Below are 24305 nucleotides of genomic sequence, written 5' to 3' on the forward strand. Positions count from 1 at the left end.
TGTACTACGACAATCCTTCTCCAGAGTGACATGAGGCGTTTGCCAGGATGATCACACCCCAGGGAAAAGGAAATACCTTAACTGTTCAAGGACCATTAGATGCAGGATTTGAGCTGACTCTGATACCAGGGAACTCAAAATGCGATCAAAATCTTGATTAGAGTAGAGGTTCTGGGGGTGAGGTGGGGGCCAGGATGGCAGAGTAGGAAGATCATGAGCTCACCTCCTCCCACAGGCTCACCGAAATTACAACTATTAACAGAGCACCTATTGATGAGAAAGACCTGAAGAGTAGCAGAAAAAAAGCTTCTACAACTAAAGATATAAAGAAGGAACCACAACAAGCTACACAGAAGGGGCGAAAATGAGGTACAGTCAAGACCCATAGCCTCAGGTTAAAAACCCACAATGGGAGGATAATTATGATTGCAGAGGCTCTCCCCAGCCCAGGGGTCCTGTGCAGGAAGATGAGCCCTCAGAACCTTTGATTTGAAGGACAGCAGGGCTTACTTTGGGGACAGCCAGGGGACTGTAGGAAATAAAGACCCCACTCTTAAAGTGAAGGGAAGGGAAGTCACTCAGTTGTGTCTGACTCATTGCGACCCCGTGGACTATAGACTACAAGGTTCTTCTGTCCATGGAATTTTCCAGGCAAGAATACTGGAGTGGGTTGCCATTTCCTTCTCCAGGGGATCTTCCTGACCCAGGGATTGAACCTGGATCTTCCGCATTGCAGGCAGAGACTTTACCATCTGAGCCACCAGGGAAAATCTCTCATGTTCCGAGACCCAGGACAGAAGCAGTAACTTGAAAGAAGTCTAGGTCAGACCCACCTGCTGATCTTAGAAAGACTCTTAAAAAGGCAGGAAGTAACTGGCTCACCCTGGGGACATAAACACTGGCTTAAGCCTTTTGGAGGGAGTTTCTTCTACCGTAAGAACACTGGTGCTGGCAAGTACCATTTTGGAATTCTCCTTCTAGCTTAATATCACTAGGACTTGGCCCAACCCACTAGCCTACCAGCACCTATCAGTACTAGGACACCTCATACCAACCAGGTAACTGCGGGGTAGGGAACACAGCCCCACCCACCAGCAAGCAGGCTGCTTCAGAAAATCTGAATTGCCAACCACCAGTGGGCCAACAGCAAATCCAGTATCCCGGGGCCCCGAAACCACAGGTCCCAGAACACAACTTCACCTACCAGTGAGCTGGCCCTAGGCCCAGGATCCCTTTGAGCCCTCCTCTGCCCACCACTGGGTCAACACCAGCCCTGGTACCCCCAGGGCCTTGCAACCACCCAGCCCAGGACCCTGCTCCACATACTAGAGGCCAGCAATCATCCCAGAACACCTGGAGCTCTACAGTCAGTTGCCTCATGACCCAGCCCTGTCCATTAGTGGCCAGCAGCCTCAACACAAAACAAAGCCTGGCAACCAACCAGACCAGGAGCCAGCCATGCCCAAAGTAGTCAGCCCACCACAACAGAAGGGTCCACACAGCCCACATAGAGGGCAATCCTAGAGCATATAGTTCAAGTTGCCAGAGGGGAGTGCACTGCTAGGACCCATAGGACATCTCATACAGAAGCCATTTCTCCAAGATCAGGAAGTATAATCAGCTTTCCAAATACATAGAAATAAAAATAGCTAGTTAGGCAAAATGAGGTGACAGAGGAATATGTTCCAAATGAAGGAACATGATAAACCACAAAAGAACTAAGTGGAATAAGCAACCTACCTATTAAAGAGTTCAAGAAAATGATCATAAATATGCTTAAATAATTCAGGAGAAAAATGGATATTGGGTGAAAAGTGTGAAATTTTTAAAAGGTTGAAAATATAAATAGGAACCAAGTAGAGCTGAAGAATGTAATAACTGAAATAAAAACTACAGTAGAAGGAATAAACAGTAGATTGGATGATTCAGAAGACTAGATCAATGAAATGAACTGGAAGACAAGTTGTCAAAACCACTGAAGCTGAATGGAGAAACGAACTTTAAAAATTAAGACACTATAAGATATAGTCAAGGACACCACCAGATGTACTATATTTATATTATATAAGTCTCAGAAGGAGAAAAGAGGGGGAAGGGGAGCAGAAAACATATTTGAAGTGATAATAGCTGAAAACTTCCCTAACCTAGGAGGGGAAACAGATACCTAGGCCTAGGAAGCACGGAGAGTCCCAAACAGGATCAACTTGAAGAGAATCACATCAAGACACAATTGTAATTAAAATGGCAAAAACTTAATGTAAATAGAGAATATTAAAAGCAGCAAGGGAAAAGCAACAACTTATATACCAAAGAACTCTCATAATTCTATCAGCTGACTTCTCAACAGAAGCTTTTCAGGCCATAAAGAAGTGACATGATGCATTTAAAGTGATGAAGGGGGAAACCTGCAACCAGGTACATTTCCTCTAGTAAGGCTTTCACTCAGATTTGGAGATCCAAAATTTTACACACAAGCATAAGCTAAAAGAATTCAGTACCGCCAAACCAACTTTACAAGAAATGTTAAAGAAATTTATCTAAGTGGAAAAGAAAAGGCCACAACTAGAAATAAAATTATGAAAGGGAGAAAATCTCATTGAAAAAGGCAAATATACAATAAAAGTAATAAATTAACCACATATAAAGCTAGTTGGAAGGTTAAAAGACAAAAGTAATAAAAATCATCTATGTCCACAATAAGTAGTTAAGGGATACAAAAAACAAATAAAATGTAAAATATGATGTCAAAAACAATAAACGTGAGGTAGAGGAGAAGTAAATATGAAGGGCTGTTAAAATACATTCAAACTTAAGAGATTAGCAACTTAATCATATACATGTAAACGGCTATATATAAATCTCAGGGAAACCACAAACCAAAAATCTTTAATACATATAAAAGGGAGAGGAATTCGAACATAATGCTAAAGATAGTCACCAAATCACAAAGGAAGAGAGCAAAATAAGAAGGAACAAAAAAGATACAAAATCAATCTACCAAAATTAACAAACCGGCAATAAGCACATACTTAATAATTACTCTACATGTAAATAGACTAAGTGCTCCAAGCAAAAGATATAGAGGAGCTGAATGGATACAAAAACAAAACCCACATATATGCCGCCTACAAAAGACAGATCTAAAGACACACACTGTCCAAAGGTGAGGGGATGGAAAGATATTCCATACAATCATTTCATGAAGTATGTAAGTCACATCATTATGCTGTATACCTTACATTTGTAGAGTGATATGTATCAATTATACAATCAATAAAATTGGAAGAAAAAGAGTAGAGGTTTTGGAGGACAGATGATGAATGGAGTTTAGGCTCAAGTCCACCCACAGTGAGTTCACTGAGCTTATCAAGTCATTCTGTAGTTATTCTGACATCTGGCAGAGCCCTTCTATTGTTTCCCTGGCCTATGGATTAAAGGTTATTAAGATGAGGGAAAGGGATCAAGTGGAAACCCATGATTCTCACCTCTGATAAAGATAGTATATCAGAAATAGTGCCGTTAACTGGGATATTGCAGAAGTTCCCACCACCATAAAGGTATGAGGGTGATAGTCCACATCCTATTCCTTTTCAATTGCCTATCTCAGCCCTGTGAAAACACGGCTGATCATGACAGATAATGGTTGATGACTAAACTTAACCAGGTGGTAGCCCCAATTGCAGCTGATGTGGCAGCCAGTTTGGACTAGAGGTTTTGGAGGACAGATGATAAATAGAGTTTAGGCTCAAGTCTACCCACAGTGAATCCACTGAGCCTATCAAGTCATTCTGTGGTTATTTTGGCATCTGGCAGAACACTTACAGCTAATGATTTGGCAAATGTGTTCTTGATCCCCATCAATAGGAAAGTTGAAAAAATAGTGTGCATTTACATGGTCAGGGCAGCAATACACAGACATTATATTTCAAAAGGGTTTTATTAACTCTTTGCTAAAGTGTAGTGCACAGTGTCAGAGAAGGCAATGGCACCCCACTCCAGTATTCTTGCCTGGAAAATCCCACAGACGGAGAAGCCTGGTGGGCTGCAATCCATGGGGTCACGAAGAGTTGGACACGACTGAGTGACTTCACTTTCATTTTTCACTTTTCATGCATTGGAGAAGGAAATGGCAACCCACTCCAGTATTCTTGCCTGAGAAACCCCATAGACAGAGGAGCCTAGCAGGCTCCTATAAACCATTTCTATAATTTTTTTAATTGTACAACTCACAGTAAAGGAACCAATTTTATAGAGGCTAGTGGCCAGAAATGAAAGAAGAGATTTTTAAATCATTTCAACTAAGCTCAGGGTATTTATTTTTAAATTTTCTTCAAAATGAAACAAGTGATACTATACTTTCAAAATCACTCTTCAGTTCTTCATGATACAACCCCAATACTCTAATCCCATAAAATTATACTTAAACTGAGATTATCTTTTAATAAAAGAAATACATTTATGATTTATACACAGGAATTACAATTGACTAACTTAAAATATTATAAACCATATACACAAGTTTATGTGAGTTCAAAAACACCCACACTGGTCTAACCTGGTAAAACAAAACACTCCACCAATCATGAACTTAGATAGCACAGCAATGTCAAATTGTTACAGAATTTTCTAAAAGCAGACCTCTCAATTTCTGCATTCATCTAGTTGCATGGCAGTAATAAACAGTTCACAAACTAGCACAAGTCTACACATTTTCAGTAGCCCTACTGTAGATGGCCTAAGGAAAACATCAGTGCAATAAATAAGAAATTCCATGAAGATTAAGGATTCTGCTTTAATCCTTATATTAAAGTTTTTAATATTAAAGTTTTTACAGTGCTGGTGGTCTGGGGCAGGTTGAGACATTTTCTCTGAGATAAATGATACATTCTCGTGTCTCATTCCACCTACCATTTGCATTGGTATAAGAACTGCCCTTGGGAAGACTGCTTTGATTCATTATCAGGTGACTTTGAAGGCTTTCAAAAAGAACAGCCTCTGTGGCATATATAGACTGTGGGTACAGGCTGTCATGTCCTTAGACCATATAAACCAGTGGCAGAGAGAGGTATCCATAGTGTATAGGGGTATTTAGTGGAATCTTCCACAAGCCCCACCTGGTGAGACATCTGACATGCTCTTAGCTTCCCTCATAGCTCAATTGGTAAAGAATCTGCCTGCAATGCAGGTAGACCTGGGTTCGATTCCTAGGTCAGAAGGATCCCCTGGAGAAGGCAATGGTAACCCACTCCAGTATTCTTGCCTGGAGAATCCCATGGACAGAGGAGCCTGGCAGGCTACAGCCTACGGGATCACAAGAGTCGGACATGACTGAGTGACGAAGCACAGTGGAGACTGAATCCAGATGAAATCAAGGAACTGTGTTACCACAGTTGCCCATTATGGCATGAGTTTTATCAGAGCCACCAAGTTATAAGGTTGAGTGTGCATAACCGCAATCTATCATGCAGTGCGAATGGCACGTTTCAGATTGAGGCGGAGCAGGTCCAGAAAACACAAGTCAATTATACTAAGTGAGCCAGACTGCCATGTCTCTGGACCAAACATGTGTTCACTGATTCCTATATTCTAATTCACATGTATTACCTCATAGGGTAGAAGAGTTCTTAAACCAACCAAGGGAAAAAAATAAAAAGACCTCAGGCTGGTTTGTAAAAACTGTAGTATGATAGTATTAGCCAAAACCTGCTGCTGCATTGAAGTCCTACTCAAGAGTGACTAAAGGAGATTTTCTCAGTGGTGAATACTCCCAGTGGGCAGACAAGGAATATTATGCTTCATCATCTTCTGTGGGCGAAGGAAAAGAAACCTGGCTGTATATATACATGACTCCTGGGTAGCAGATGGCTTGGTTGGAAGGAGAAACAACTGGAAGACTTGAGACAAGGAGGTCTAGTGAAAAGATACATAAACAGATCCATGGGCACATAGGTGGGCACAGAAGATGCAGATCTTTGTATCTCCTCATGCTCAAAAGGTCATCTACTATAGAAGCAACCCTTAACAGTCAAGTCCTGTGAAATCAGCCAACCCATCTCCTCCTCCAATCAGTGCTGATGCAATGATCTCATGAACAGAGTGTGTGGTGAGAATGGAAATGACACAGGGTCCCCAAAGCATAGGCTTCCTCTCATCATGACTGATTTACCTGGTCTCTGTGATGCCTGCCTGGCATGCCAGCAGCAGAGACCTGTCTGAACCCTTGATATGACACAGTTTCTGAAGGAGATCAGCCAGTTACTTGGAGCCCCTCGATTACATCAGATTCTTTGCACTTTGGAGGCGACAGAAATTTGTCTTCACCAAAATTTGTACTCTTCCTATGTGTGCCTCATGCCTATAAAACCTGCTCTGGCACTACTATCCAAGGGCTCACAGTAGGCCTAACCTAACATGGTCTCCCACATAGCACTTGCCTTGGATCAAAGCTCCTATTTTATGTCAAATGAGGTGCACCAATGGACACATGGCCATGATCATGGGATATGCTGGTTTAACCAGGTACTGCATCACCCAGCCAGTTCAATAAAGTAGTAGATTAGTCTTTAATGCTCCAGCTAAAATGCCAGTTAAGGGTCAGTATCTTATGGATTGAGATTAACATATATTATATATGTTAAAATAATGACCTATATGTGTGTGTGCTCAGTTACTAAGTCTATTCTGATTCTTTGCAACCCCATAGACTGTAGCTCACTAGGCTCCTCTGTCCATGGGATTTCCCAACCAAGAATACCAGAGTAGGTTGCCATTTCTTTCTCCAGAGGAGCTTCCAACCCAGGGATGGAACTTGCATCTCCTGCATGCATTGGCAGGTGGATTCTTTACCACTGAGCCACCAGGGAAGTCTAATGACCTACATAGAGTGTTGTAATAGCTAGACTTTATGGATTGGGAATCAGATAGAAGTTGTCACCTTCACCATCACTTCCAGTGATCCACATACTGAACTTTTCCTTCACAACATTACAGTAGCTAAATTAGAGGTTTGGATTCCCAGGGGCACAAAACTTTTGTCAGGGATCACAGTAAGGATTCCACTGAACTGAAAGTCATGAATTTGGCCATTTTGAGTTCCTCATGTCAATGAACTAACAAGCAAAGAAAAGTGTCGGTATGATGGCAAAGAGACTTACCTTGATTATCATGAGAAGTTACATAAGGGCAAGGAGGAGGATATTTGGTAACCAGGGTATTTGCAGGTATGTCATTTGGTGCTTTTATACCCAGATAATGCTTAATATGCAATTAAAGAAAACCACAACCCAACAAGGGCCACCAAGGGTCAAGACACCTCATGGATGAATGGCTGGGTGTCCTTACCAAGACCAGTAAGAATACTAGGAAAATCTAGAATAGTTAGTAGGAAAGGAAGATGATGAATATCAATTACAACTTTGGGACCTACTAAACAATAGCAGTCTCCTTTACTAACTGCTTGCTTTGAGTCTTTTCAGAGATTGTGACTAGCCTCTATTCTGAAGGGAACTCTGTAACTTATTGGACTTGTATCTCATCTCAGGTAAGAAAAAAGACATCTTTTTTCATTAAAATGGAGAAGGTTCAGAAAGAGCAAGGCATAGAACCAATTAACATCAAGCAACTGCATGCTGTTCAAGAAGAATATGTGATGGGGAGTGTGCTAAGACTTATTTAAAGTCACATGGAGAAGAGCCGAAGAGGAAGCCTCAAACTTAGGGCTTCTCATCTTAAATAGCAAACTTTTCCCTGCACCTTTCTATTTACTCCACTGAGTAAGAGCCACAGAGTGCGTCTTTGGTGATGTCAAGATGTTCTCACTATGGTTGCTACCCTCAAGTACTAATTTAAACTTGTCTTTAAGCATATATTTTCGAGTAAAGAATAACACAAGGCAGCCAGAGCTAAGTGCCAAAGACATTAATTATACAGTCAGATAGTACTACAGAGACTCTGGTGGAAAAAATACCTCCCCAAGAAGAGCCAGGTAGGCAAACCTCATCTACGGAGCTTGAACTCAGCTTTACCAATTCCCACTTAGACGCAGAGGTTAGGGCAGGGCTTTTCTTGCCAATGCAGTGAACATTCATGTGGGGAGGCCCTTGTGCTGACTCTGAAGCTAGGATATTTGTATGCTATATCAATAATCACATTCACTCTTCCCTGCTCCACGCAATGTGTCAGGAAATTTGGAAAACTCAGCAGTGGCCACAGGACTGGAAAAGGTCAGTTTTCATTCCAATCCCAAAGAAAGGCAATGCCAAAGAAGGCTCAAACTACCGTACAATTGCACTCATCTCACACGCTAGTAAAGTAATGCTCAAAATTCTCCAGGCCAGGCTTCAGCAATACGTGAACCGTGAACTTCCAGATGTTCAAGATGGTTCTAGAAAAGGCAAAGGAACCAGAGATCAAATTGCCAACATCCACTGGATCATGGAAAAAGCAAGAGAGTTCCAGAAAAACATCTATTTCTGCTTTATTGACTATGCCAAAGCCTTTGACTGTGTGGATCACAATAAACTGTGGAAAATTCTGAAAGAGATGGGAATACCAGACCACCTGACCTGCCTTTCGAGAAACCTATATGCAGGTCAGGAAGCAACAGTTAGAACTGGACATGGAACAACAGACTGGTTCCAAATAGGAAAAGGAGTCCGTCAAGGCTGTATATTGTCACCCTGCTTATTTAACTTATCTGGAGAGGACATCGTGAGAAATGCTGGGCTGGAAGAAGCACAAGCTGGAATCAAGATTGCCAGGAGAAATATCAATAACCTCAGATATGCAGATGACACCACCCTTATGGCAGAAAGTGAAGAGGAACTAAAACGCCTCTTGATGAAAGTGAAAGAGGAGAGTGAAAAAGTTGGCTTAAAGCTCAACATTCAGAAAACGAAGCTCATGGCATCTGGTCCCATCACTTCATGGGAAATAGATGGGGAAACAGTGGAAACAGTGTCAGACTTTATTTTTGGGGGCTCCAAAACCACTGCAGATGGTGATGGCAGCCATGAAATTAAAAGACGCTTGCTCCTTGGAAGGAAAGTTATGATCAACCTAGGTAGCATATTCAAAAGCAAAGACATTACTTTGCCAACAAAGGTCCATCTAGTCAAGGCTATGGTTTTTCCAGTGGTCATGTATGGATGTGAGTGTTGGACTGTGAAGAAAGCTGAGCACCGGAGAATTGATGCTTTTGAACTGTGGTGTTGGAGAAGACTCTTGAGAGTCCCTTGGACTGCAAGGAAATTCAACCAGTCCATCCTAAAGGAGATCAGTCCTGGGTGTTCTTTGGAAGGACTGATGTTAAAGCTGAAACTCCAGTACTTTGGCCACCTCATGTGAAGAGTTGACTCATTGGAAAAGACCCTGATGCTGGGAGGGATTGGGGGCAGGAGGAGAAGGGGATGACAGAGGATGAGATGGCTGGATGGCATCACCAACTTGATGGACATGAGTTTGAGTAGACTCCGGGAGTTGGTGATGGACAGGGAGGCCTGGCGTGCTGCGATTCATGGGGTTGCAAAGAGTTGGACACGACTGAGCGAGTGAACTGAACTGAACTGAGGCCCCCTAGGGCTTGCTCAGTGAGCCTAGGTACAAAGTGGCCCTGGTGGCATGGATAGAGGCTACTCGAGGGATTGGCCACATCCACTTTGTGTCACCAAGGCTGACTTGCTTGTCAGTTTTGCTGTGTCCAAACTACCAAAATCAAAGACCAACACTGAGCCTCCTGTGTGGCATCATTTCCCAGGGAGATCAGTGGCAGTTTGAATAATTGAACCCCTTCCATCATGGAGGCGACAGAGAGCTGTCCTCACTGGGATAGACACATATTCTGGGTCTGGATTTGTCATCCTTGCTTGTAACACTTCTGCTAGCACCACCATCCATGTGCTTCTAAAATGCCTTATTCCCCATCATGGTATTCCTCACAACATTGCTTCTAATCAAGGAATTCATTTCTCAGCAAAAGAAGTGCGGCAATGGACTCAAGCCCATGGAATTCATTCTTATTACATAGCTCGTCAGCCAGAAACAACTGATCCTAAAGAATCCTGGAATGAGCTACTGGAGCCTCAGCTGTGGTTCCAGTTGGGAGATGACCCTCTGAAAAAAAATAGGGTCTGTCTTACACAATGCAATATGTACTTTGATTCAGTGACCAATATATGGTGCTACATGGAAATCAGGGCTTCCCAGGTATCTCAGTGGTAAAGAATCCACCTGCAATACAGGAGACACAGGTTTGATCCCTGAGTCAGGAAGATCACCCCCTGGAGAAGGAAATGGCAACCCACTTCAGTATTCTTGCCTGGGAAATCCCATGGACAGAGGAACCTGGAAGGCTACAGTCCACGGAGTCCCTAAAGAGTCATACACGACTTAGGAATGAAAAAACAACAAAAACATAGAAATCTTCTGTAACTAGGATGCAGGGATGTTAGGCTTGAGGGCAAGAAGCAGGATTAGCTCCTCTCACTCGGACAACTCTCAGAAATTCTGCTTCCTGTCTCTGCAACTTTGAGCTCTGCTAGTTTGAAGTCATGGTTTCCAAGAGAGCAACACCAATGGCTCCACTGAAAAAATCTGAGACTCCCCCTGGCCATTCCAAGGCCCTTAGGCCATGGAAAGTGAAAGTGAAAGTCACTCAGTCCTGTCCAACACTTTGCGACTCCACAGACTATACAGTCCATGGAATTCTCCAGGCCAGGATACTGAGGTGGGTTGTCTTTTCCTTCTCCAGGGGATCTTCCCAACCCAGGAATCAAACTGGAGTCTCCTGCATTGCAGGTGAATTCTTTACCAACTGAGCTATCAGGGAAGCCCATGGAAGCAATGGGCAAAAAATTAGGGAGGAGGAATTACTCTACTAGTTGGGGTGATTAATATCAAAAGGGAATTTAATGGCAGAGAAAATTGTGTCTGGAGCTTAGGGGATTCTCAGGGATCCTTCACTTCTTTTGTGACCAAGAGCAAAAAGTAAAGGGAAGGTCACAGCAACCACAAAAAAGTAGAATCCCTAAGAATTTGGAATCTTTGGGAATGAAGGTTTGGGTCACTCTAACTCTCCACTGATGGAAAACACTGATCAGATAATACCCTAGATGAGGATGAACAGATAATATACAAAATAATATATATATCAATATAATTCATTTATATGTAATGTATTTTTATAATTTACCCAGCCAGACATCCTGGAGTCTGAAGTCAAGTGGGCCTTACGAAACATCACTACAAACAAAGCATCACTGGAGGTGATGGAATTCCAGTTGAGCTATTTCAAGTCCTGAAAGATGATACTGTGAAAGTGCTGCACTCAATATGCCAGCAAATTTGGAAAACTCAGCAGTGGCCACAGGGCTGGAAAAGGTCAGTTTTCATTCCAATCCCAACCATTCCAATCCCAGTTTTCAATTCCAAAAGGTCAGTTTTCATTCCAATCCCAATCCATTCCAATCCCAGTTTTCAATTCCAACCCCAGTCCATGGGGTTGCAAGGAGTCAGACACAACTGAGCAGCTTAACTGATACATGCATACATACTTTATGATCAGTTATACAAATAGGGACTATGGAAGTTATGCATATTTTCTTCTTCCTGTGTATGAGTATGTATGTGTCTATTATTTTACTTTCCATTCTCTCTCCCTTATTATGTCAAACAAGTTATAAGACTTTGCTAACAAAGTCTTTTATAACAAGTTATAAAACTTTGCTAGTTTACTGTTAAAAGAAGAAAATACTCAGATGATGAAGCTCTCACTTGGAAAGAGTAGTCAACGCAACTGGTAATGGCAAGTGACTGTCCCCACAGATGGCTACAATGGCTATTGAAACTGCATCTCCTTATCTGGAGGATAGAATGAGAATGTGTTTGTACAAAAGATGGTTACATCTTGTTAAGTGAAAGAACAATTCTTTTTATGGTTGTGGGAAGTTCAAATTTGTGCAGAAAGGAATATGTAGATGCTGAGGACCAAAGGAATAACCTGAAATGGCCCAATTGTCTAATTTGAACCCTTCCTTCCAAACTCCACTTTGTGATACTGGAGCTTCTCCTGTGCACTGGCTCCCTGCCCAGTTCTGTCCTTTGGAGCCACTGGAGGAAGACCGAAGGTTTACAGGAGGAACAGAGAACTTGGTCCTTCCCGTTGGTGCCTGTCTGCTTCACGCCTTGGTCAGATTAGTCTACTTGGTGTTGGCTCAAGGTACCAGTTAAATACACTTGGAAGTTTTCCCGACACAGCCTCACTGTGACCCCTTAGAGAAACCAATTCTAGGCAGCTGAACAGCCCCAACTCCTTAGGATTGAGTCCCAACCCCACAGGCCCCGCCTTGGAACTTAGCCATACCAGTCCCAGCCAAGTAGTTTCCTTTCCTTGGCAGTTCGACTTTCAGCTCTGCGGGTCCCTTCTCTCAAGATTCTAGGTGTTAATAATTCCAACCTCTTCTCTTTGTTCCCCTAGTTCTATGGGTGGTGGCTGCTTCCTGCATTTGCTCCTTCCATGACACCCTAGTATTCTCTTTTCAGTGAGTGAGCAATTCTTCTGAGCTAGTTACAGTCCTTTACACTAATTCTCTTTGTTTACAATTTTCAAAATGCCTGGTATGGCTTTTGTCTCTTGAATAGACCCTGACTAATACATCTCTTAAGGGGGATCTCTACAATGGCATGGCAGACTAAGATGGAAGCCTCACCGGCTTTCCTGATAGCTCAGTTGGCAAAGAATCCACCTGCAAAGCAGGAGACCCTGGTTTGATTCCTGGGTCAGGAAGATCCTCTGGAGAAGGGATGGGCTACCCGCTCCAGTATTTTTGGGCTTCCCTTGTGGCTCAGCTGGTAAAGAATCTGCCTGCAATATGGGAGACCTGGGTTCTATCCCTGGGTTGGGAAGATCCCCTGGAGAAGGGAAAGGCTACCCACTGCAGTATTCTGGCCTGGAGAATTCCATGGACTGTATAATCTTTGGGGTCACAAACAGCCAGACACAACTGAGCAACTTTCACTTTCACTTTCAACCACACTTCATGCTCTGGTAATATCGAAATTGCCTGCAGCTCCCCATTCATAACATGTTTTCTGCTTATGGGCTCTCTCCCTATCCTAGGAATCAGGACAAGACCATCTCTTTGGACCAAAGACTAAAATTAAGATGTATAAACAACACGAAGTGTTAAGTGCCTAAGAGATAAAGCAGTGTGAGACTATAAAAGACAGAAATTCCAACTAGCAGTAGGTGGGAGGGAGCCAGGAAAAGCTTCATGAAAAACAAGGCATTGGATCTGGGTTTGGAAATGTATTGGGTTGGCCAAAAAAGTTTGTTCAGGTTTTTCCTTAAGACAAGTAATGTCTTAGCAAAAAAAACATGAATGAACGTTTTGGCCAAACCAATAGGTAGAATATGTACCTATTGGTAGGGGAGAAAGAAGGGAGGGCATGTAGGCAGGAAATGTGTCATAAGCACAGGCCCAGAAATGGAAAATCTTGGAGTATTGGTGGAGAAGAGTGAACAGAATTATTGGATGGAACGTCAGGTGACCAAGGGGATCTTCACCCCTCCATCTCCTCCCCCCACAATCTTTCCTCCAGCCTCACCCCTTTTTGGAGCTCAGCTACCCCTCCAGCTCTTTCATCTCTTGTTACTTCCATTTCCCCGTTCCTGCCCCCAGGGAGCCCTCCGTCAGAATGGAGGGATTTATGAGCAGTAACACTCCCTCACTCAGATCAATGGCTGAAGATCAATAGCTATAATGCAGAAAATTAATCTATATTCATTAGAGTTGAATCGAGCAAGTGATATTATAAAAAACTCCCTTGGAAATCTATGGAAGAGAATTAAAGAGAAAGTTGCTCTAATGTCACTACAGTCTGCCAAGTGACAGGTTTAAGAAATCAGGCAAAGGAAGCTCCTGTTAACACTCAAAGGAAGATTTAAGATCACAAAGGGGCATAGCTATATTGGAGAGTATGGAGATGTTTTCCTTCACATGAAACTGGAGATCTAGGAAGTAAATGAATTCACAGGTCACCTCCAGTCCTAGAAACCTGTAACTCCTGGATTCCTCCCTGATGTGACAAGTAGTCACAGATGAGCTTCAGGATTGTCAAGTGCAATCATTAACTTAGACAATAGCCTTGAAGACTCCCCTGGTCGTACAGTGGATAAGAATCTGCCTGCCAATGCAGAGCACACAAGCTCAATCCCTAGCCTCAATTCCCTAGGAAGATTCCACACGGGCATATGCCCAGTCATTTAGTTGTGTCCTACTATTTGCAACCCCATGAACTGTAGCCCGGAGAAGGCAATGGCAGCCCACTCCAGTACTCTTGCCTGGAAAATCCCATGGACAGAGGAGCCTGGTGGGCTGCAGTCTGTGGGTCACGAAGAGTCAGACACAACTGAGCGACTTCACTTTCACTTTTCACTTTCATGCATTGGAGAAGGAAATGGCAACCCACTCCAGTGTTCTTGCCTGGAGAATCCCAGGGACGGCAGAGCCTAGTGGGCTGCCGTCTATGGGGTTGCACAAAGTCGGACACGACTGAAGCGACTTAGCAGCAGCAGCAGCAGCAGCAGCAGAACTGTAGCTCTCCAGTCTCCTCTGTCCATGGAATTTTCCAGGCAAGGATACTGGAGTGGGTTGCCATTTCCTACTCCAGGGGATATTCCTGACCCAGGAATTGAACCCATGTCTCTTGCATCTCCTGCACTGGCAGGCAGATTCTTTACCATTTTGCCACCTGGGAAGCCCAGGAAGTGCAACTAAGCTGGTGCACAGCTACTGAGTCCACGTGCTGCGACTACTGAAGCCTGCGTGCCTAGAACATGTGCTCCACAATAAGAGAAGCCACCACAGTGCGAAGCCCGTGCACCACAGCGAAGAGTAGCTCCTGCTCACAGCAACTAGAGAAAGCCCGAACATAGCGATGAAGACCCAGCAGAACCAAAAATAAACAGACAAATAATTTAAAAAGAAAATATCCTTGACTCCTGAAGACTAGGCTCCTTCCCAGTCCCCTCTCCTGTCCCAGGGGGTCTCTGGTCATTCCCACAGGCAGAACCCCCAGTCTCTACCCACCATACATCTCACAAAACAAGAACAGGTACAGATTCACAAGAAATCAGTCCAATGTAGCTGTGGAAAGTGGAGCAATCTCAAAGGGCAAGTACAAGCCTGGCCCGGTTTGCAGAGCTCAGGCAGAAGGACTGGTCTCCAGTTCTTACTAGCTAAGGACTGGATTTCACCTCTTACTAGCTATGGGAAAATGACACAATTCTTTGAGGTTCAGTTTCTTTGTCAGCAGAATAAGGACAATAATATAATAATTCCTTCCTCAGCAGGATTACTATGAAGATTAATTAACACAATGCATGGTTAAAGTGCTTTACGAACTGCAAAATGCTATTCAAAAACTTTATTATATTATCCTAAAAGACTAGAGATGTGCTTCTGAGGCAGGTATCTTGCTAATGGAATCTATCTATGATTCCGCAAGGTCCATAAATGCCCTGAAATTGTACGCCAAATTGTCTACGTATGTATGTATGTGCATACACCCCGCCTCCCAGGACTTCCCTTGTGATCCAGTGGTTAAGAATGAGCCTTCCAATGCTAGGCACTCGGGTTTGATCCCTGGTTGGGAAATTAAGATCCTGCATGCCATGGGGCAATTAAGCCAGCATGCCACAGTGAAGATCCCACAGGCCGCAACCAAGACCCAACACAGCCAAATAAATAAACAGAATTAACAACTCCCAATAGAAGGAGATTGAGCAGAAGTGCCACATCTCTGTGCAGATGGGACTAGATTCTTTTATGCATGACAGCAAGAAAGACCTTACCTTAGCAGGAGTCTCTGGAATATGAAGCATCAAAGCTTCATCTTGGTGGTCAGCCACACAAATGGCCTGGGTGCTGGCTTGCCCTGAAGCAGGTGGAATGGTATTAACAGATTCTTAACAGTTCTTCCACCGTCCATGGTGTCCAACACCAGGGAGCCTCTGTTCAGCTCTTTGTAACTGGAGCCCTTTGGAGGAGATCCCCAGAGTCTGGCAGAGAGGAGCCCTTGCCTCCAACTTACCTCCCTCTACCCTCCTTCCAATCTCAATCATCACAGCCAGAGAAATCACAGATTCTATGACTGCCCTTTCTGAAACCCTGGCTGCTTCCTTCTCCCCTGGGCACGCTGGGAGATTCCTGGCTGGGGGTGGGGAGGAGGAAGGGAGCACCTAGATCGTATCTTACTTTACAGTGTCTCATGTTTGGAACCCAGACTCAGGTACAGGATGGTCCCATACTCCCTTCTAACTTGGGCTGTTTGAAATCTCCCTGGTCTCTGGAATCCTCCAGGGGAAAAATTAAACAGGGCCCCAGCTCACTGAAGGCATGATTGGCCAACTGTTGGGTTTTTGTTTTTATTGTTCACGTCATTTTATTTCCCACTGACCCCACTTGAAAAATCCTGGAGGCCCCTGACTAATATCTTTTCCAGTGTTTATAGAATGAGGGCATAGAAAATGACCAACACTGGGAAGAAATAAAGAGGTTAGATCTTGTGCTTGCCCATAGCCTCCTTCCCTGAAAGCCTCAAAGGGCCAGGTGGACTACACAAGCTCCTCTCCTCAAAAGACCAGACGCTTCTCCTGGTATCTCATCCTAGTCCTGTGGATGGTGCTGTGTGGAAAAAGGAAAGCGACCCCACATCTAGACTCAGTCTCTTCCTCTCCAACTGTCTGCAAGTCTCAGGGCCCCGTGAACTACTTTGGGTCTTTTTTCTTCCTCAGTTTTTTTTTTTTTTTTCCTCCTAAGCAACTGCCAACTTGGGGGATGTAGTGTGGACAGAAATGACCACAGAGCTAGAGGGAATGTTTAAAGAGTCCAACAACCATTCAACATGATTTATTGAGCATCTGTCATTTTCCAGGAATGATGCAATTCACACAAAGAGATGGGCTCTGGCCAGGTGAGCTCCTCTAGGATGTCAGCTTCCTTCCAAGGAAGGAAGTTCCACAATTCTGCCTATTTTTGTGGAATTTATTCCAGTCTGTCTAATGGGTATCATGGTGATTTGGATAAATGACCTACTCCCCTACTGGAACACAAATACCTAAAGGGCAGAGGAGTCCAGACAAGTGTTCTGCACTTGTTTGCTGAATTAAATTAAATTAAAACAGAGTTCATGCCCCATTTTTATCTTTTTAGGTGGTAGAGAACAAAAGGAAATTAAAATAGAACACTGAATACACATAGTGCTCCTGGAGAATTCTCCTCTATTAAACACACACACACATGTGCATATGCGTGCACATGTGCATATCACATTCAGAGGAGACTCTTGGCTCCCCGCCACTTGCTTGAAAAGCCAGGCTTCAAGAGACAATTAAATATTGATATCTTTACATCTTGGTATCTTCTTTTCAAATCCAAACAGCCCCAACAGGAGCCATCACTGACACTTATTTAACTCCTTAAAAATATCCACGAGGGGTTTTAGCCTTTTAAAATTAAGTCGTTAAGAGCAGAGAAGACGCAACAGGCTTTAAGGTGGGAGTGAGCTAACTCCCCAGAAATAAGGCTCATAGAACCCCATTCTTAGACTCAGTCTGGGATCCAGCATTCCTGGATCCGGGGCCCCATTTCCCAGTCCACACACCCCCCGCATCGTGGTCTGCAAAGGACAAAGCAATACTCTCTTGCCAGCTTTCCCCAACGGGTACTTGAGTGCCCTGCAATCAGGGCTTGGCAGATTATACAAATTGTGCATAATGATGTCCTCACTGAATAGATTAACCCAGCAGGGGCCCTGCACAGGAGCTAGCAGGTGTTGGCTTCCAGGCCCTGAGCACTCAGCCCCAGCCCCAAGCACGGTGATGGTGCTTCTAGACCCAGCTGCCCATGGCCTTCTCACTACCCTACGTGCACCACCTGCCACCAGGCTCCATCACACACACACTCTTGCCTCTTCTCCCTCAGTCTTTCCTTAATGATCTACCCTATGGGATCTCCCAGGTTAGGGCTGAGAGGCAAGGGAACAGAGCACTTTCCCAGGAGTTGTTTGAGCTAAGGGTAGGCAAAGGAGCTTTCCTATGGGCCAAATCTTACCACCTTGAGTCACTGATATAGGCATTCCTGTCTAAGTCCCCGCCTGTGGGCAGGAGTTACCTCCCTGTCCTCTCCGCAAAGCCCAGTCTAGGGCCTGCAACACAATAGGTATTCACTGAATGAATGTTTCTTGGGTAGAATAGAACTCCAAAATCACAGGGCTGGGAAAGCATCTTTGACATGATTCAAGCAGTCAACAGATATATTCTGATTATGACTCATCTGCCAGACTCTGTGTAAAGACTGACATAGGGATTTTAGCCTTGCTGCTATCAGTTCCTTGAAATTATTTGCAAATAATTATCACAAATTAATTTAAATTATTAAATGGCAAATTAAATGATCACACATTTTTCTGTAGGGAGAGGGCCCATGGCTTTCACTACATTCTTCACTGGGCCCTGATCCATCCTTTAAAAAATGTTAACCACTGCCTGTCCTCCCTACCCCAGAGAAGGCAATGGCACCCCACTCCAGTACTCTTGCCTGGAAAATCCCATGGGCAGAGGAGCCTGGTGGGCTTCAGTCCATGGGGTCTCGAAGAGTTGGACACAACTGAGCGACTTCACTTTCACTTTTCACTTGCATGCATTGGAGAAGGAAATGGCAACCCACTCCAGTGTTCTTGCCTGGAGAATCCCAGGGACGGGGGAGCCTGGTGGGCTGCCGTCTCTGGGGTCGCACAGAGTCGGACACGACTGAAGCGACTTAGCAGCAGCAGCAGTCCTCCCTACCCAGGTAGCGCTAGTGGTAAAGAATCTGCCTGCCACTGCAGGAGACATAAGAGACTCGGGTTCCATTCCTAGGTCAGGAAGATCCACTGGAGGAGGAAATGGCACCCTACTCCAGTATTCTTGCCTGAAAAATCCCATGGACAGAGGAGCATGGAGGGCTACAGTCAAAGTGTCAGACACAACTGAGCATCTGAGCACACACTGCCTGTCCACAGGAAGGACAGCCATGAAAGCCAACATTCACAACAGGATGATAACACCAGGATGCAGATGAGCAAAGGATGGTGTGGGGCAGAGAAGAAGGTCCAGCCTGTAGAAGACAGAGCCCTGAAATCAGCATCACTCCCTTCAAAGGTAGATATTACAAGTCCTATTTCGCCAGTAAGGAAAATGAGGCTCAGAGAGGTTAGGCTACCTGACTAAGGTCACACACCAAAAGAAGCAAAAGCGAACCGAAGTCTCTCTGACTCCAAACTCAGTTCTCTCTTGCTCCCTGCAGCTGCCTTGGCATTCGAGAGCCCGGCTTTGAGACCCCTCATGCTCTCCCAGGCATCCGGGGTTGGGTGGGTGGTGCAGAAAAATGGAACCCCTGCGATGTTTGCCTGAATTCTGATCAGCTGAGGTGCAGGCTTGGTGGCAAGGCCTCTGGGTCCCCCGTGTGCACGCCTTTGCATGCCTCAGCGGACTTTGTGGAGTCTATTTACCACATCTAAGACCAATTTCCTTCCCTTCAGTTGCTTTGAAGATAATTGAAGGTACTTGCATTGTCTGCCTGGGAATGTAAAAAGCTAGCTAATGCCGAAATCGATGCTTCCTGCTTAATGCTGGGCCTCCGCCCGCCCTGAGCAGCCGCTCACACAGCCTTCAATGACGGCTTCTGCAGATCTTCCCGGCCAGCGACTTTGTTAATCAGAAAGGGGCTGGGGGATGTGGGGGCCCTCAGGATAATGGCAGGCAGATTGAGTTGTTAAGTCCAAATGAAATATTTAGTAGCACCATTTGCAGGATTCAGCTGGTTGGAACAGTACTTCAGCCCTGCTTGGGGAAGGGGGTGGGGGAAGGTACCCTACGGGGGCTCCCCAAACTAGGGGCACTGATTAACTTGTTCTAGCCTGCAGTGAACTAGAGCCTGGGGGAGCAGCACTGGATCAGGCTGAGAAAATGCTGCAGAGACAAGGGAGAGAGGAGGAGAAGACCAGCCCCACATGACCTCCTGGCTGACTCTGGTCCCCAGGGCAGGCTGGGACCACTCAGAAGAGCAGGTGGCCACATTCTGCCAAACCTGGACCTGCAGCCCCCAGAGGGCATGAAATAGGGAGCACCCATCACCAAGGAGTTGGTTCTCAGAGTCTCCGTTTCTCCACACCTCTTCCAGATGCCAGCCGATCCCCTGCACTGAACCTTCGCTTATCATGGCAAGTTTAACTGGGACTTATAGGCCTGGTATCTTCCCAGGTGGCTCGGTGGTAAAGAATCTGCCTGCCAATGCAGGAAACGCAGGTTTGATCCCTGGGTTAGAAAGATCCCCTGGAGGAGGAAATGGCAACCTGCTCCACTATTCTTGCCTGGATAACCCCATGGACAGAGGAGCTTGGTGGGCTACAGTCCCTGGTGTGGCAAGGAGTCAGACATGACTGAGTGACTAAGCGCGCGCACGCACACACACACACACACACACACACACAGGGCTAGCTAAAGCCTGAGGTTGGAGAGGAGGAAATAGAAAAGATGGTGTTTTCCATGTTCTCCCTTCCTGAACTCTGTAAGAACAGCGCATTCTCGTCCTATGTGCTTTGTACCACCCCATCCTGCTAAGGGCTTCGCAGGTGGCACTAGTGGTAAAGAGACCACCTGCCAATGCAGGAGACATAAGAGATGTGGGTTTGATCCCTGTGTCAGGAAGATCCCCTGGAGGAGGAAATGCAACCCACTCCAGTATTCTTGTCTGGAGAATCCCATGGACAGAGGAGACTGGCAGGCTACAGTCCATAGGGTCGCAAAGAGTCAGACATGGCTGAAGCGACAACACACAACACATCCTGCTAAAATCATGGAACCTCAGCCTTAGGAGAGACTTAGTAGATCTTTTGTTCATTCAACATTTATTGAACTCCTCACCTACTATGGTCAGGTATAGTATATACCATGCCATCTGCCCATCCCACATTCAATATTTTAATCCCCTCTATAGCATCCCATTCCAACTTGGCCATCCATTTGAATGACTTCGTGGATGGGGAATGAGTTAGTTCCTATTGATCATCCTAACCAATCTTTGTTAGAAATAACCCCATTTATTCAAACCAAAATCTGTACTTCTTCAGCTTTTATTTATACCTTGGCCTTTGCTCCCCTGACCCATTCTCTAGTCTCCCACTCTCCCACCCCCAACACTGCCACAATGGCATCCTTCAGGTATCTGAACCATCTCCAGGTTTCTTCCAACCCAGCAGGAGGACCAAAATCTAATTATAATCTGAGGAACCAGGTGGACTGTAGCAGTGCTAAGTCTTTTGGATGTCAATTTAATCTTTTCATAACTCTTCTCCCTCACATTTGATTCTTTTTTACTTAATCTCCAGGTCTAGTGCAAAGTAGCAGTCACAAAATTCCTTCATAAGAGCAGGTTACAAAATTTCTGTTCTTATCTATAGTAGATTGGCTTGTATCAGACAAATTTTTCTGCTAATAAAAACTTTAAAAATCAAAAACAAAAAACAACTCTTTAAAAATCAACAGGGAGCTGCCAAGGCAGCCAGGACTTATGAGCCAAAATTCAAAAAAGAAGGGAAATGAACTGAGAAGTTACCCTACACTCATGGTTGCCTTCCCCTGATTCATATGCAGTAGCTCAGAGGCTGAAAGGACAAGCTGAAACTAACAAGACGAGCCTAAGGTAGTAGCTAATACACAGTGAAGCCAAGCAGTACCTAGTCAGCCTCATGAGGCTGAGGAGACATAAATGGAGTTTAGAGCTACCAACCAAAGCATCCAGGATATAAAGGTTAAGATCCTGGAGACAAGAGAAGGTCAAAGAAATGAGCCCCATATTTAATGGCACTTCCCCTTAAGACCTTTGTCATCCATAAGCAATAGCCCAGGGAATGAAAATCCTAAGCAAAAGTGGCTGCGAGGCTAGAAAACTAAAACGAGCTGTTAGCTCTGGGTCCTTGCGGCTGAGATGCCAGAATGGGGCTGAGGTTGGCTGTGTTAAATGCCCTTCCTAACAGATCTTCATCCTGGTGTAAAACCAAGACATAAAAATAGTCGTGTCGAAAAAGGGTTATGGCCACATGTAGTCTAAATGCTGAACTAACTGCAACCAGTGTGTGCCCAAGGCTGTTGAGAAGTTCATCATTCAAAACACAGGATAAGCCACAGTCAGCAGAGACATCTCCAGAATGTCTTTAGCATACATGTGCTTCCCAAGCTCTGTGTGAAACTACATTACCATTCACAGTAAGGCAGTCAGGGACCATTCTCACAAAGCCCAGAGAATCCAAAAACTCTCACCTAATTTAGATCTATGGTGCTGCCCCGTGATCTCTGCCAAAGCCCATGTAAGGAGTTGGGTTCTAAAGACTGAAGGAAAACTATCCTCTGGAAAAAAAAATTAAATGGAAGTTATACTTTAAAAAAAAGAGACTTTAATAATCCCATAGTCTTAGGAATATAAAAATCAAAGGTCACAACTAAGAAGAAGACCTGGTGTACATTCCAGGAATTCATCTGGGATCCCTGAAGTGCTAAAGCAAAAGAGTAACTGCAAGGAGGGAATATACCAACATTCAGAGAGACCTGAACCCAGCTTCAAATACAGGTGACCTTCCCCTATTTTAATTGGTGAAGCAAATCTTAACTGGAAGAAGACATCACCTAGAGACGGTGATTTTCATAACAATGCCTCAATTCAGTTCAGTTGCTCAGTCGTGTCTGACTCTTTGTGACCTCATGAATCGCAGCACGCCAGGCCTCCCTGCCCATCACCAACTCCTGGAGTTCACTCAAACTCACATCCATCGAGTCGGTGATGCCATCCAGCCATCTCATCCTCTGTCGTCCCATTTTCCTCCTGCCCCCAATCCCCACCCAGCATCAGAGTTTTTTCCAATGAGTCAACTCTACCCATGAGGTGGCCCAAGTATTGGAGTTTCAGCCTTAGCATCATTCCTTCCAAAGAAGCCCCAGGGCTGATCTCCTTTAGAATGGACTGGTTGGATCTCCTTGCAGTCAAGGGACTCTCAGGAGTCTTCTCCAGCACCACAGTTCAAAAGCATCAATTCTTCGGCGCTCAGCTTTCTTCACAGTCCAACACTCACATCCATACATGACCACTGGAAAAACCATAGCCTTGACTAAACGAACCTTTGCTGGCAAAGTAATGTCTCTGCTTTTGAATATGCTATCTAGGTTGGTCATAACTTTTCTTCCAAGGAGTAGACATCCAATAAAAAGTGACTAGGCATTCTAAGACACAGAATGAAATAACTAAGAACCAAAATAAAGATCAGATCAGAGAAATAGCTTCATAGCTGAACCAAATATTAGTGTTTTCAGACATAGATTTTAATGTAACTATGATGAATATCTTCAAGAAAATAGATCAAAATGGGGAATTGTAGCAAAAAAGAAAAGGAAAAAAAAACACTCTGGAATATTTAAAGTAAGAACCAAAATTCAAGAACTAAAAATATGTAACACCTAAAATCAATTATTTGGGTTTAATAAGAAATTAGACACTGCTGAAAGAAAGAAGGGGTTGGAATGGTTGAAAGACAATAACCAGACTGACAAAAAGAGAAAATATTATTTAAAAATGGAAATGTAGAAAAGAGTATAAGACATATGGGACACGGTAAAAAGATCTAACATATGTGAAACTGAAGTACCAGGAAAAAAGGAGAAGAATTTAGCATAAACAATATTTGAAAAATAGTGGCTGTGAATTTTCTAAAATTCACATTCTTTTAAACTAAAGAAAGACATTAAGCCACAGATTTTCAGAGAACCTCAAGTAGGATAACTGTGCAGGCATATCATGGCAAAGGTATTGAAAACCCAACCCAGAGAAACATTTAAAGCAAACAGAGGGGGAAAATAACCCACATTACTTTCAAATAAGTAAAAATAAAACAAAAATAACTTCTTAATAGAAATGATAAAAGTAGTAAAAGTAATTACTTCAATTTATTGTAATAAGCCAAAGATGCACATTATAATATCAGGAGTAGTCAATAAAAAATAGAAAGACTATATACAGCTCACACTGGAGATGCAGCTTCAATCCCTGGGTCGGGAAGATCCCCTGGAGAAGGAAATGATAACCCACTGCAGCATTCTTGCCTGAAAAATCCTATGGACAGGGGAACCTGGAGAGCTACAGTCCAGGGGGTCGCAAAGAGCTGGACACGACTTAGAGACTCAGTACACTTGCTTACAACTAACACAATAATAGAAATAA

The sequence above is a fragment of the Bos grunniens genome, chromosome 15, assembly GCF_055505025.1.
Source record: "Bos grunniens cultivar Pamir isolate PY7600 chromosome 15, Bosgru_T2T1.0, whole genome shotgun sequence".
NCBI classification, from domain to species: domain Eukaryota; kingdom Metazoa; phylum Chordata; class Mammalia; order Artiodactyla; family Bovidae; genus Bos; species Bos grunniens.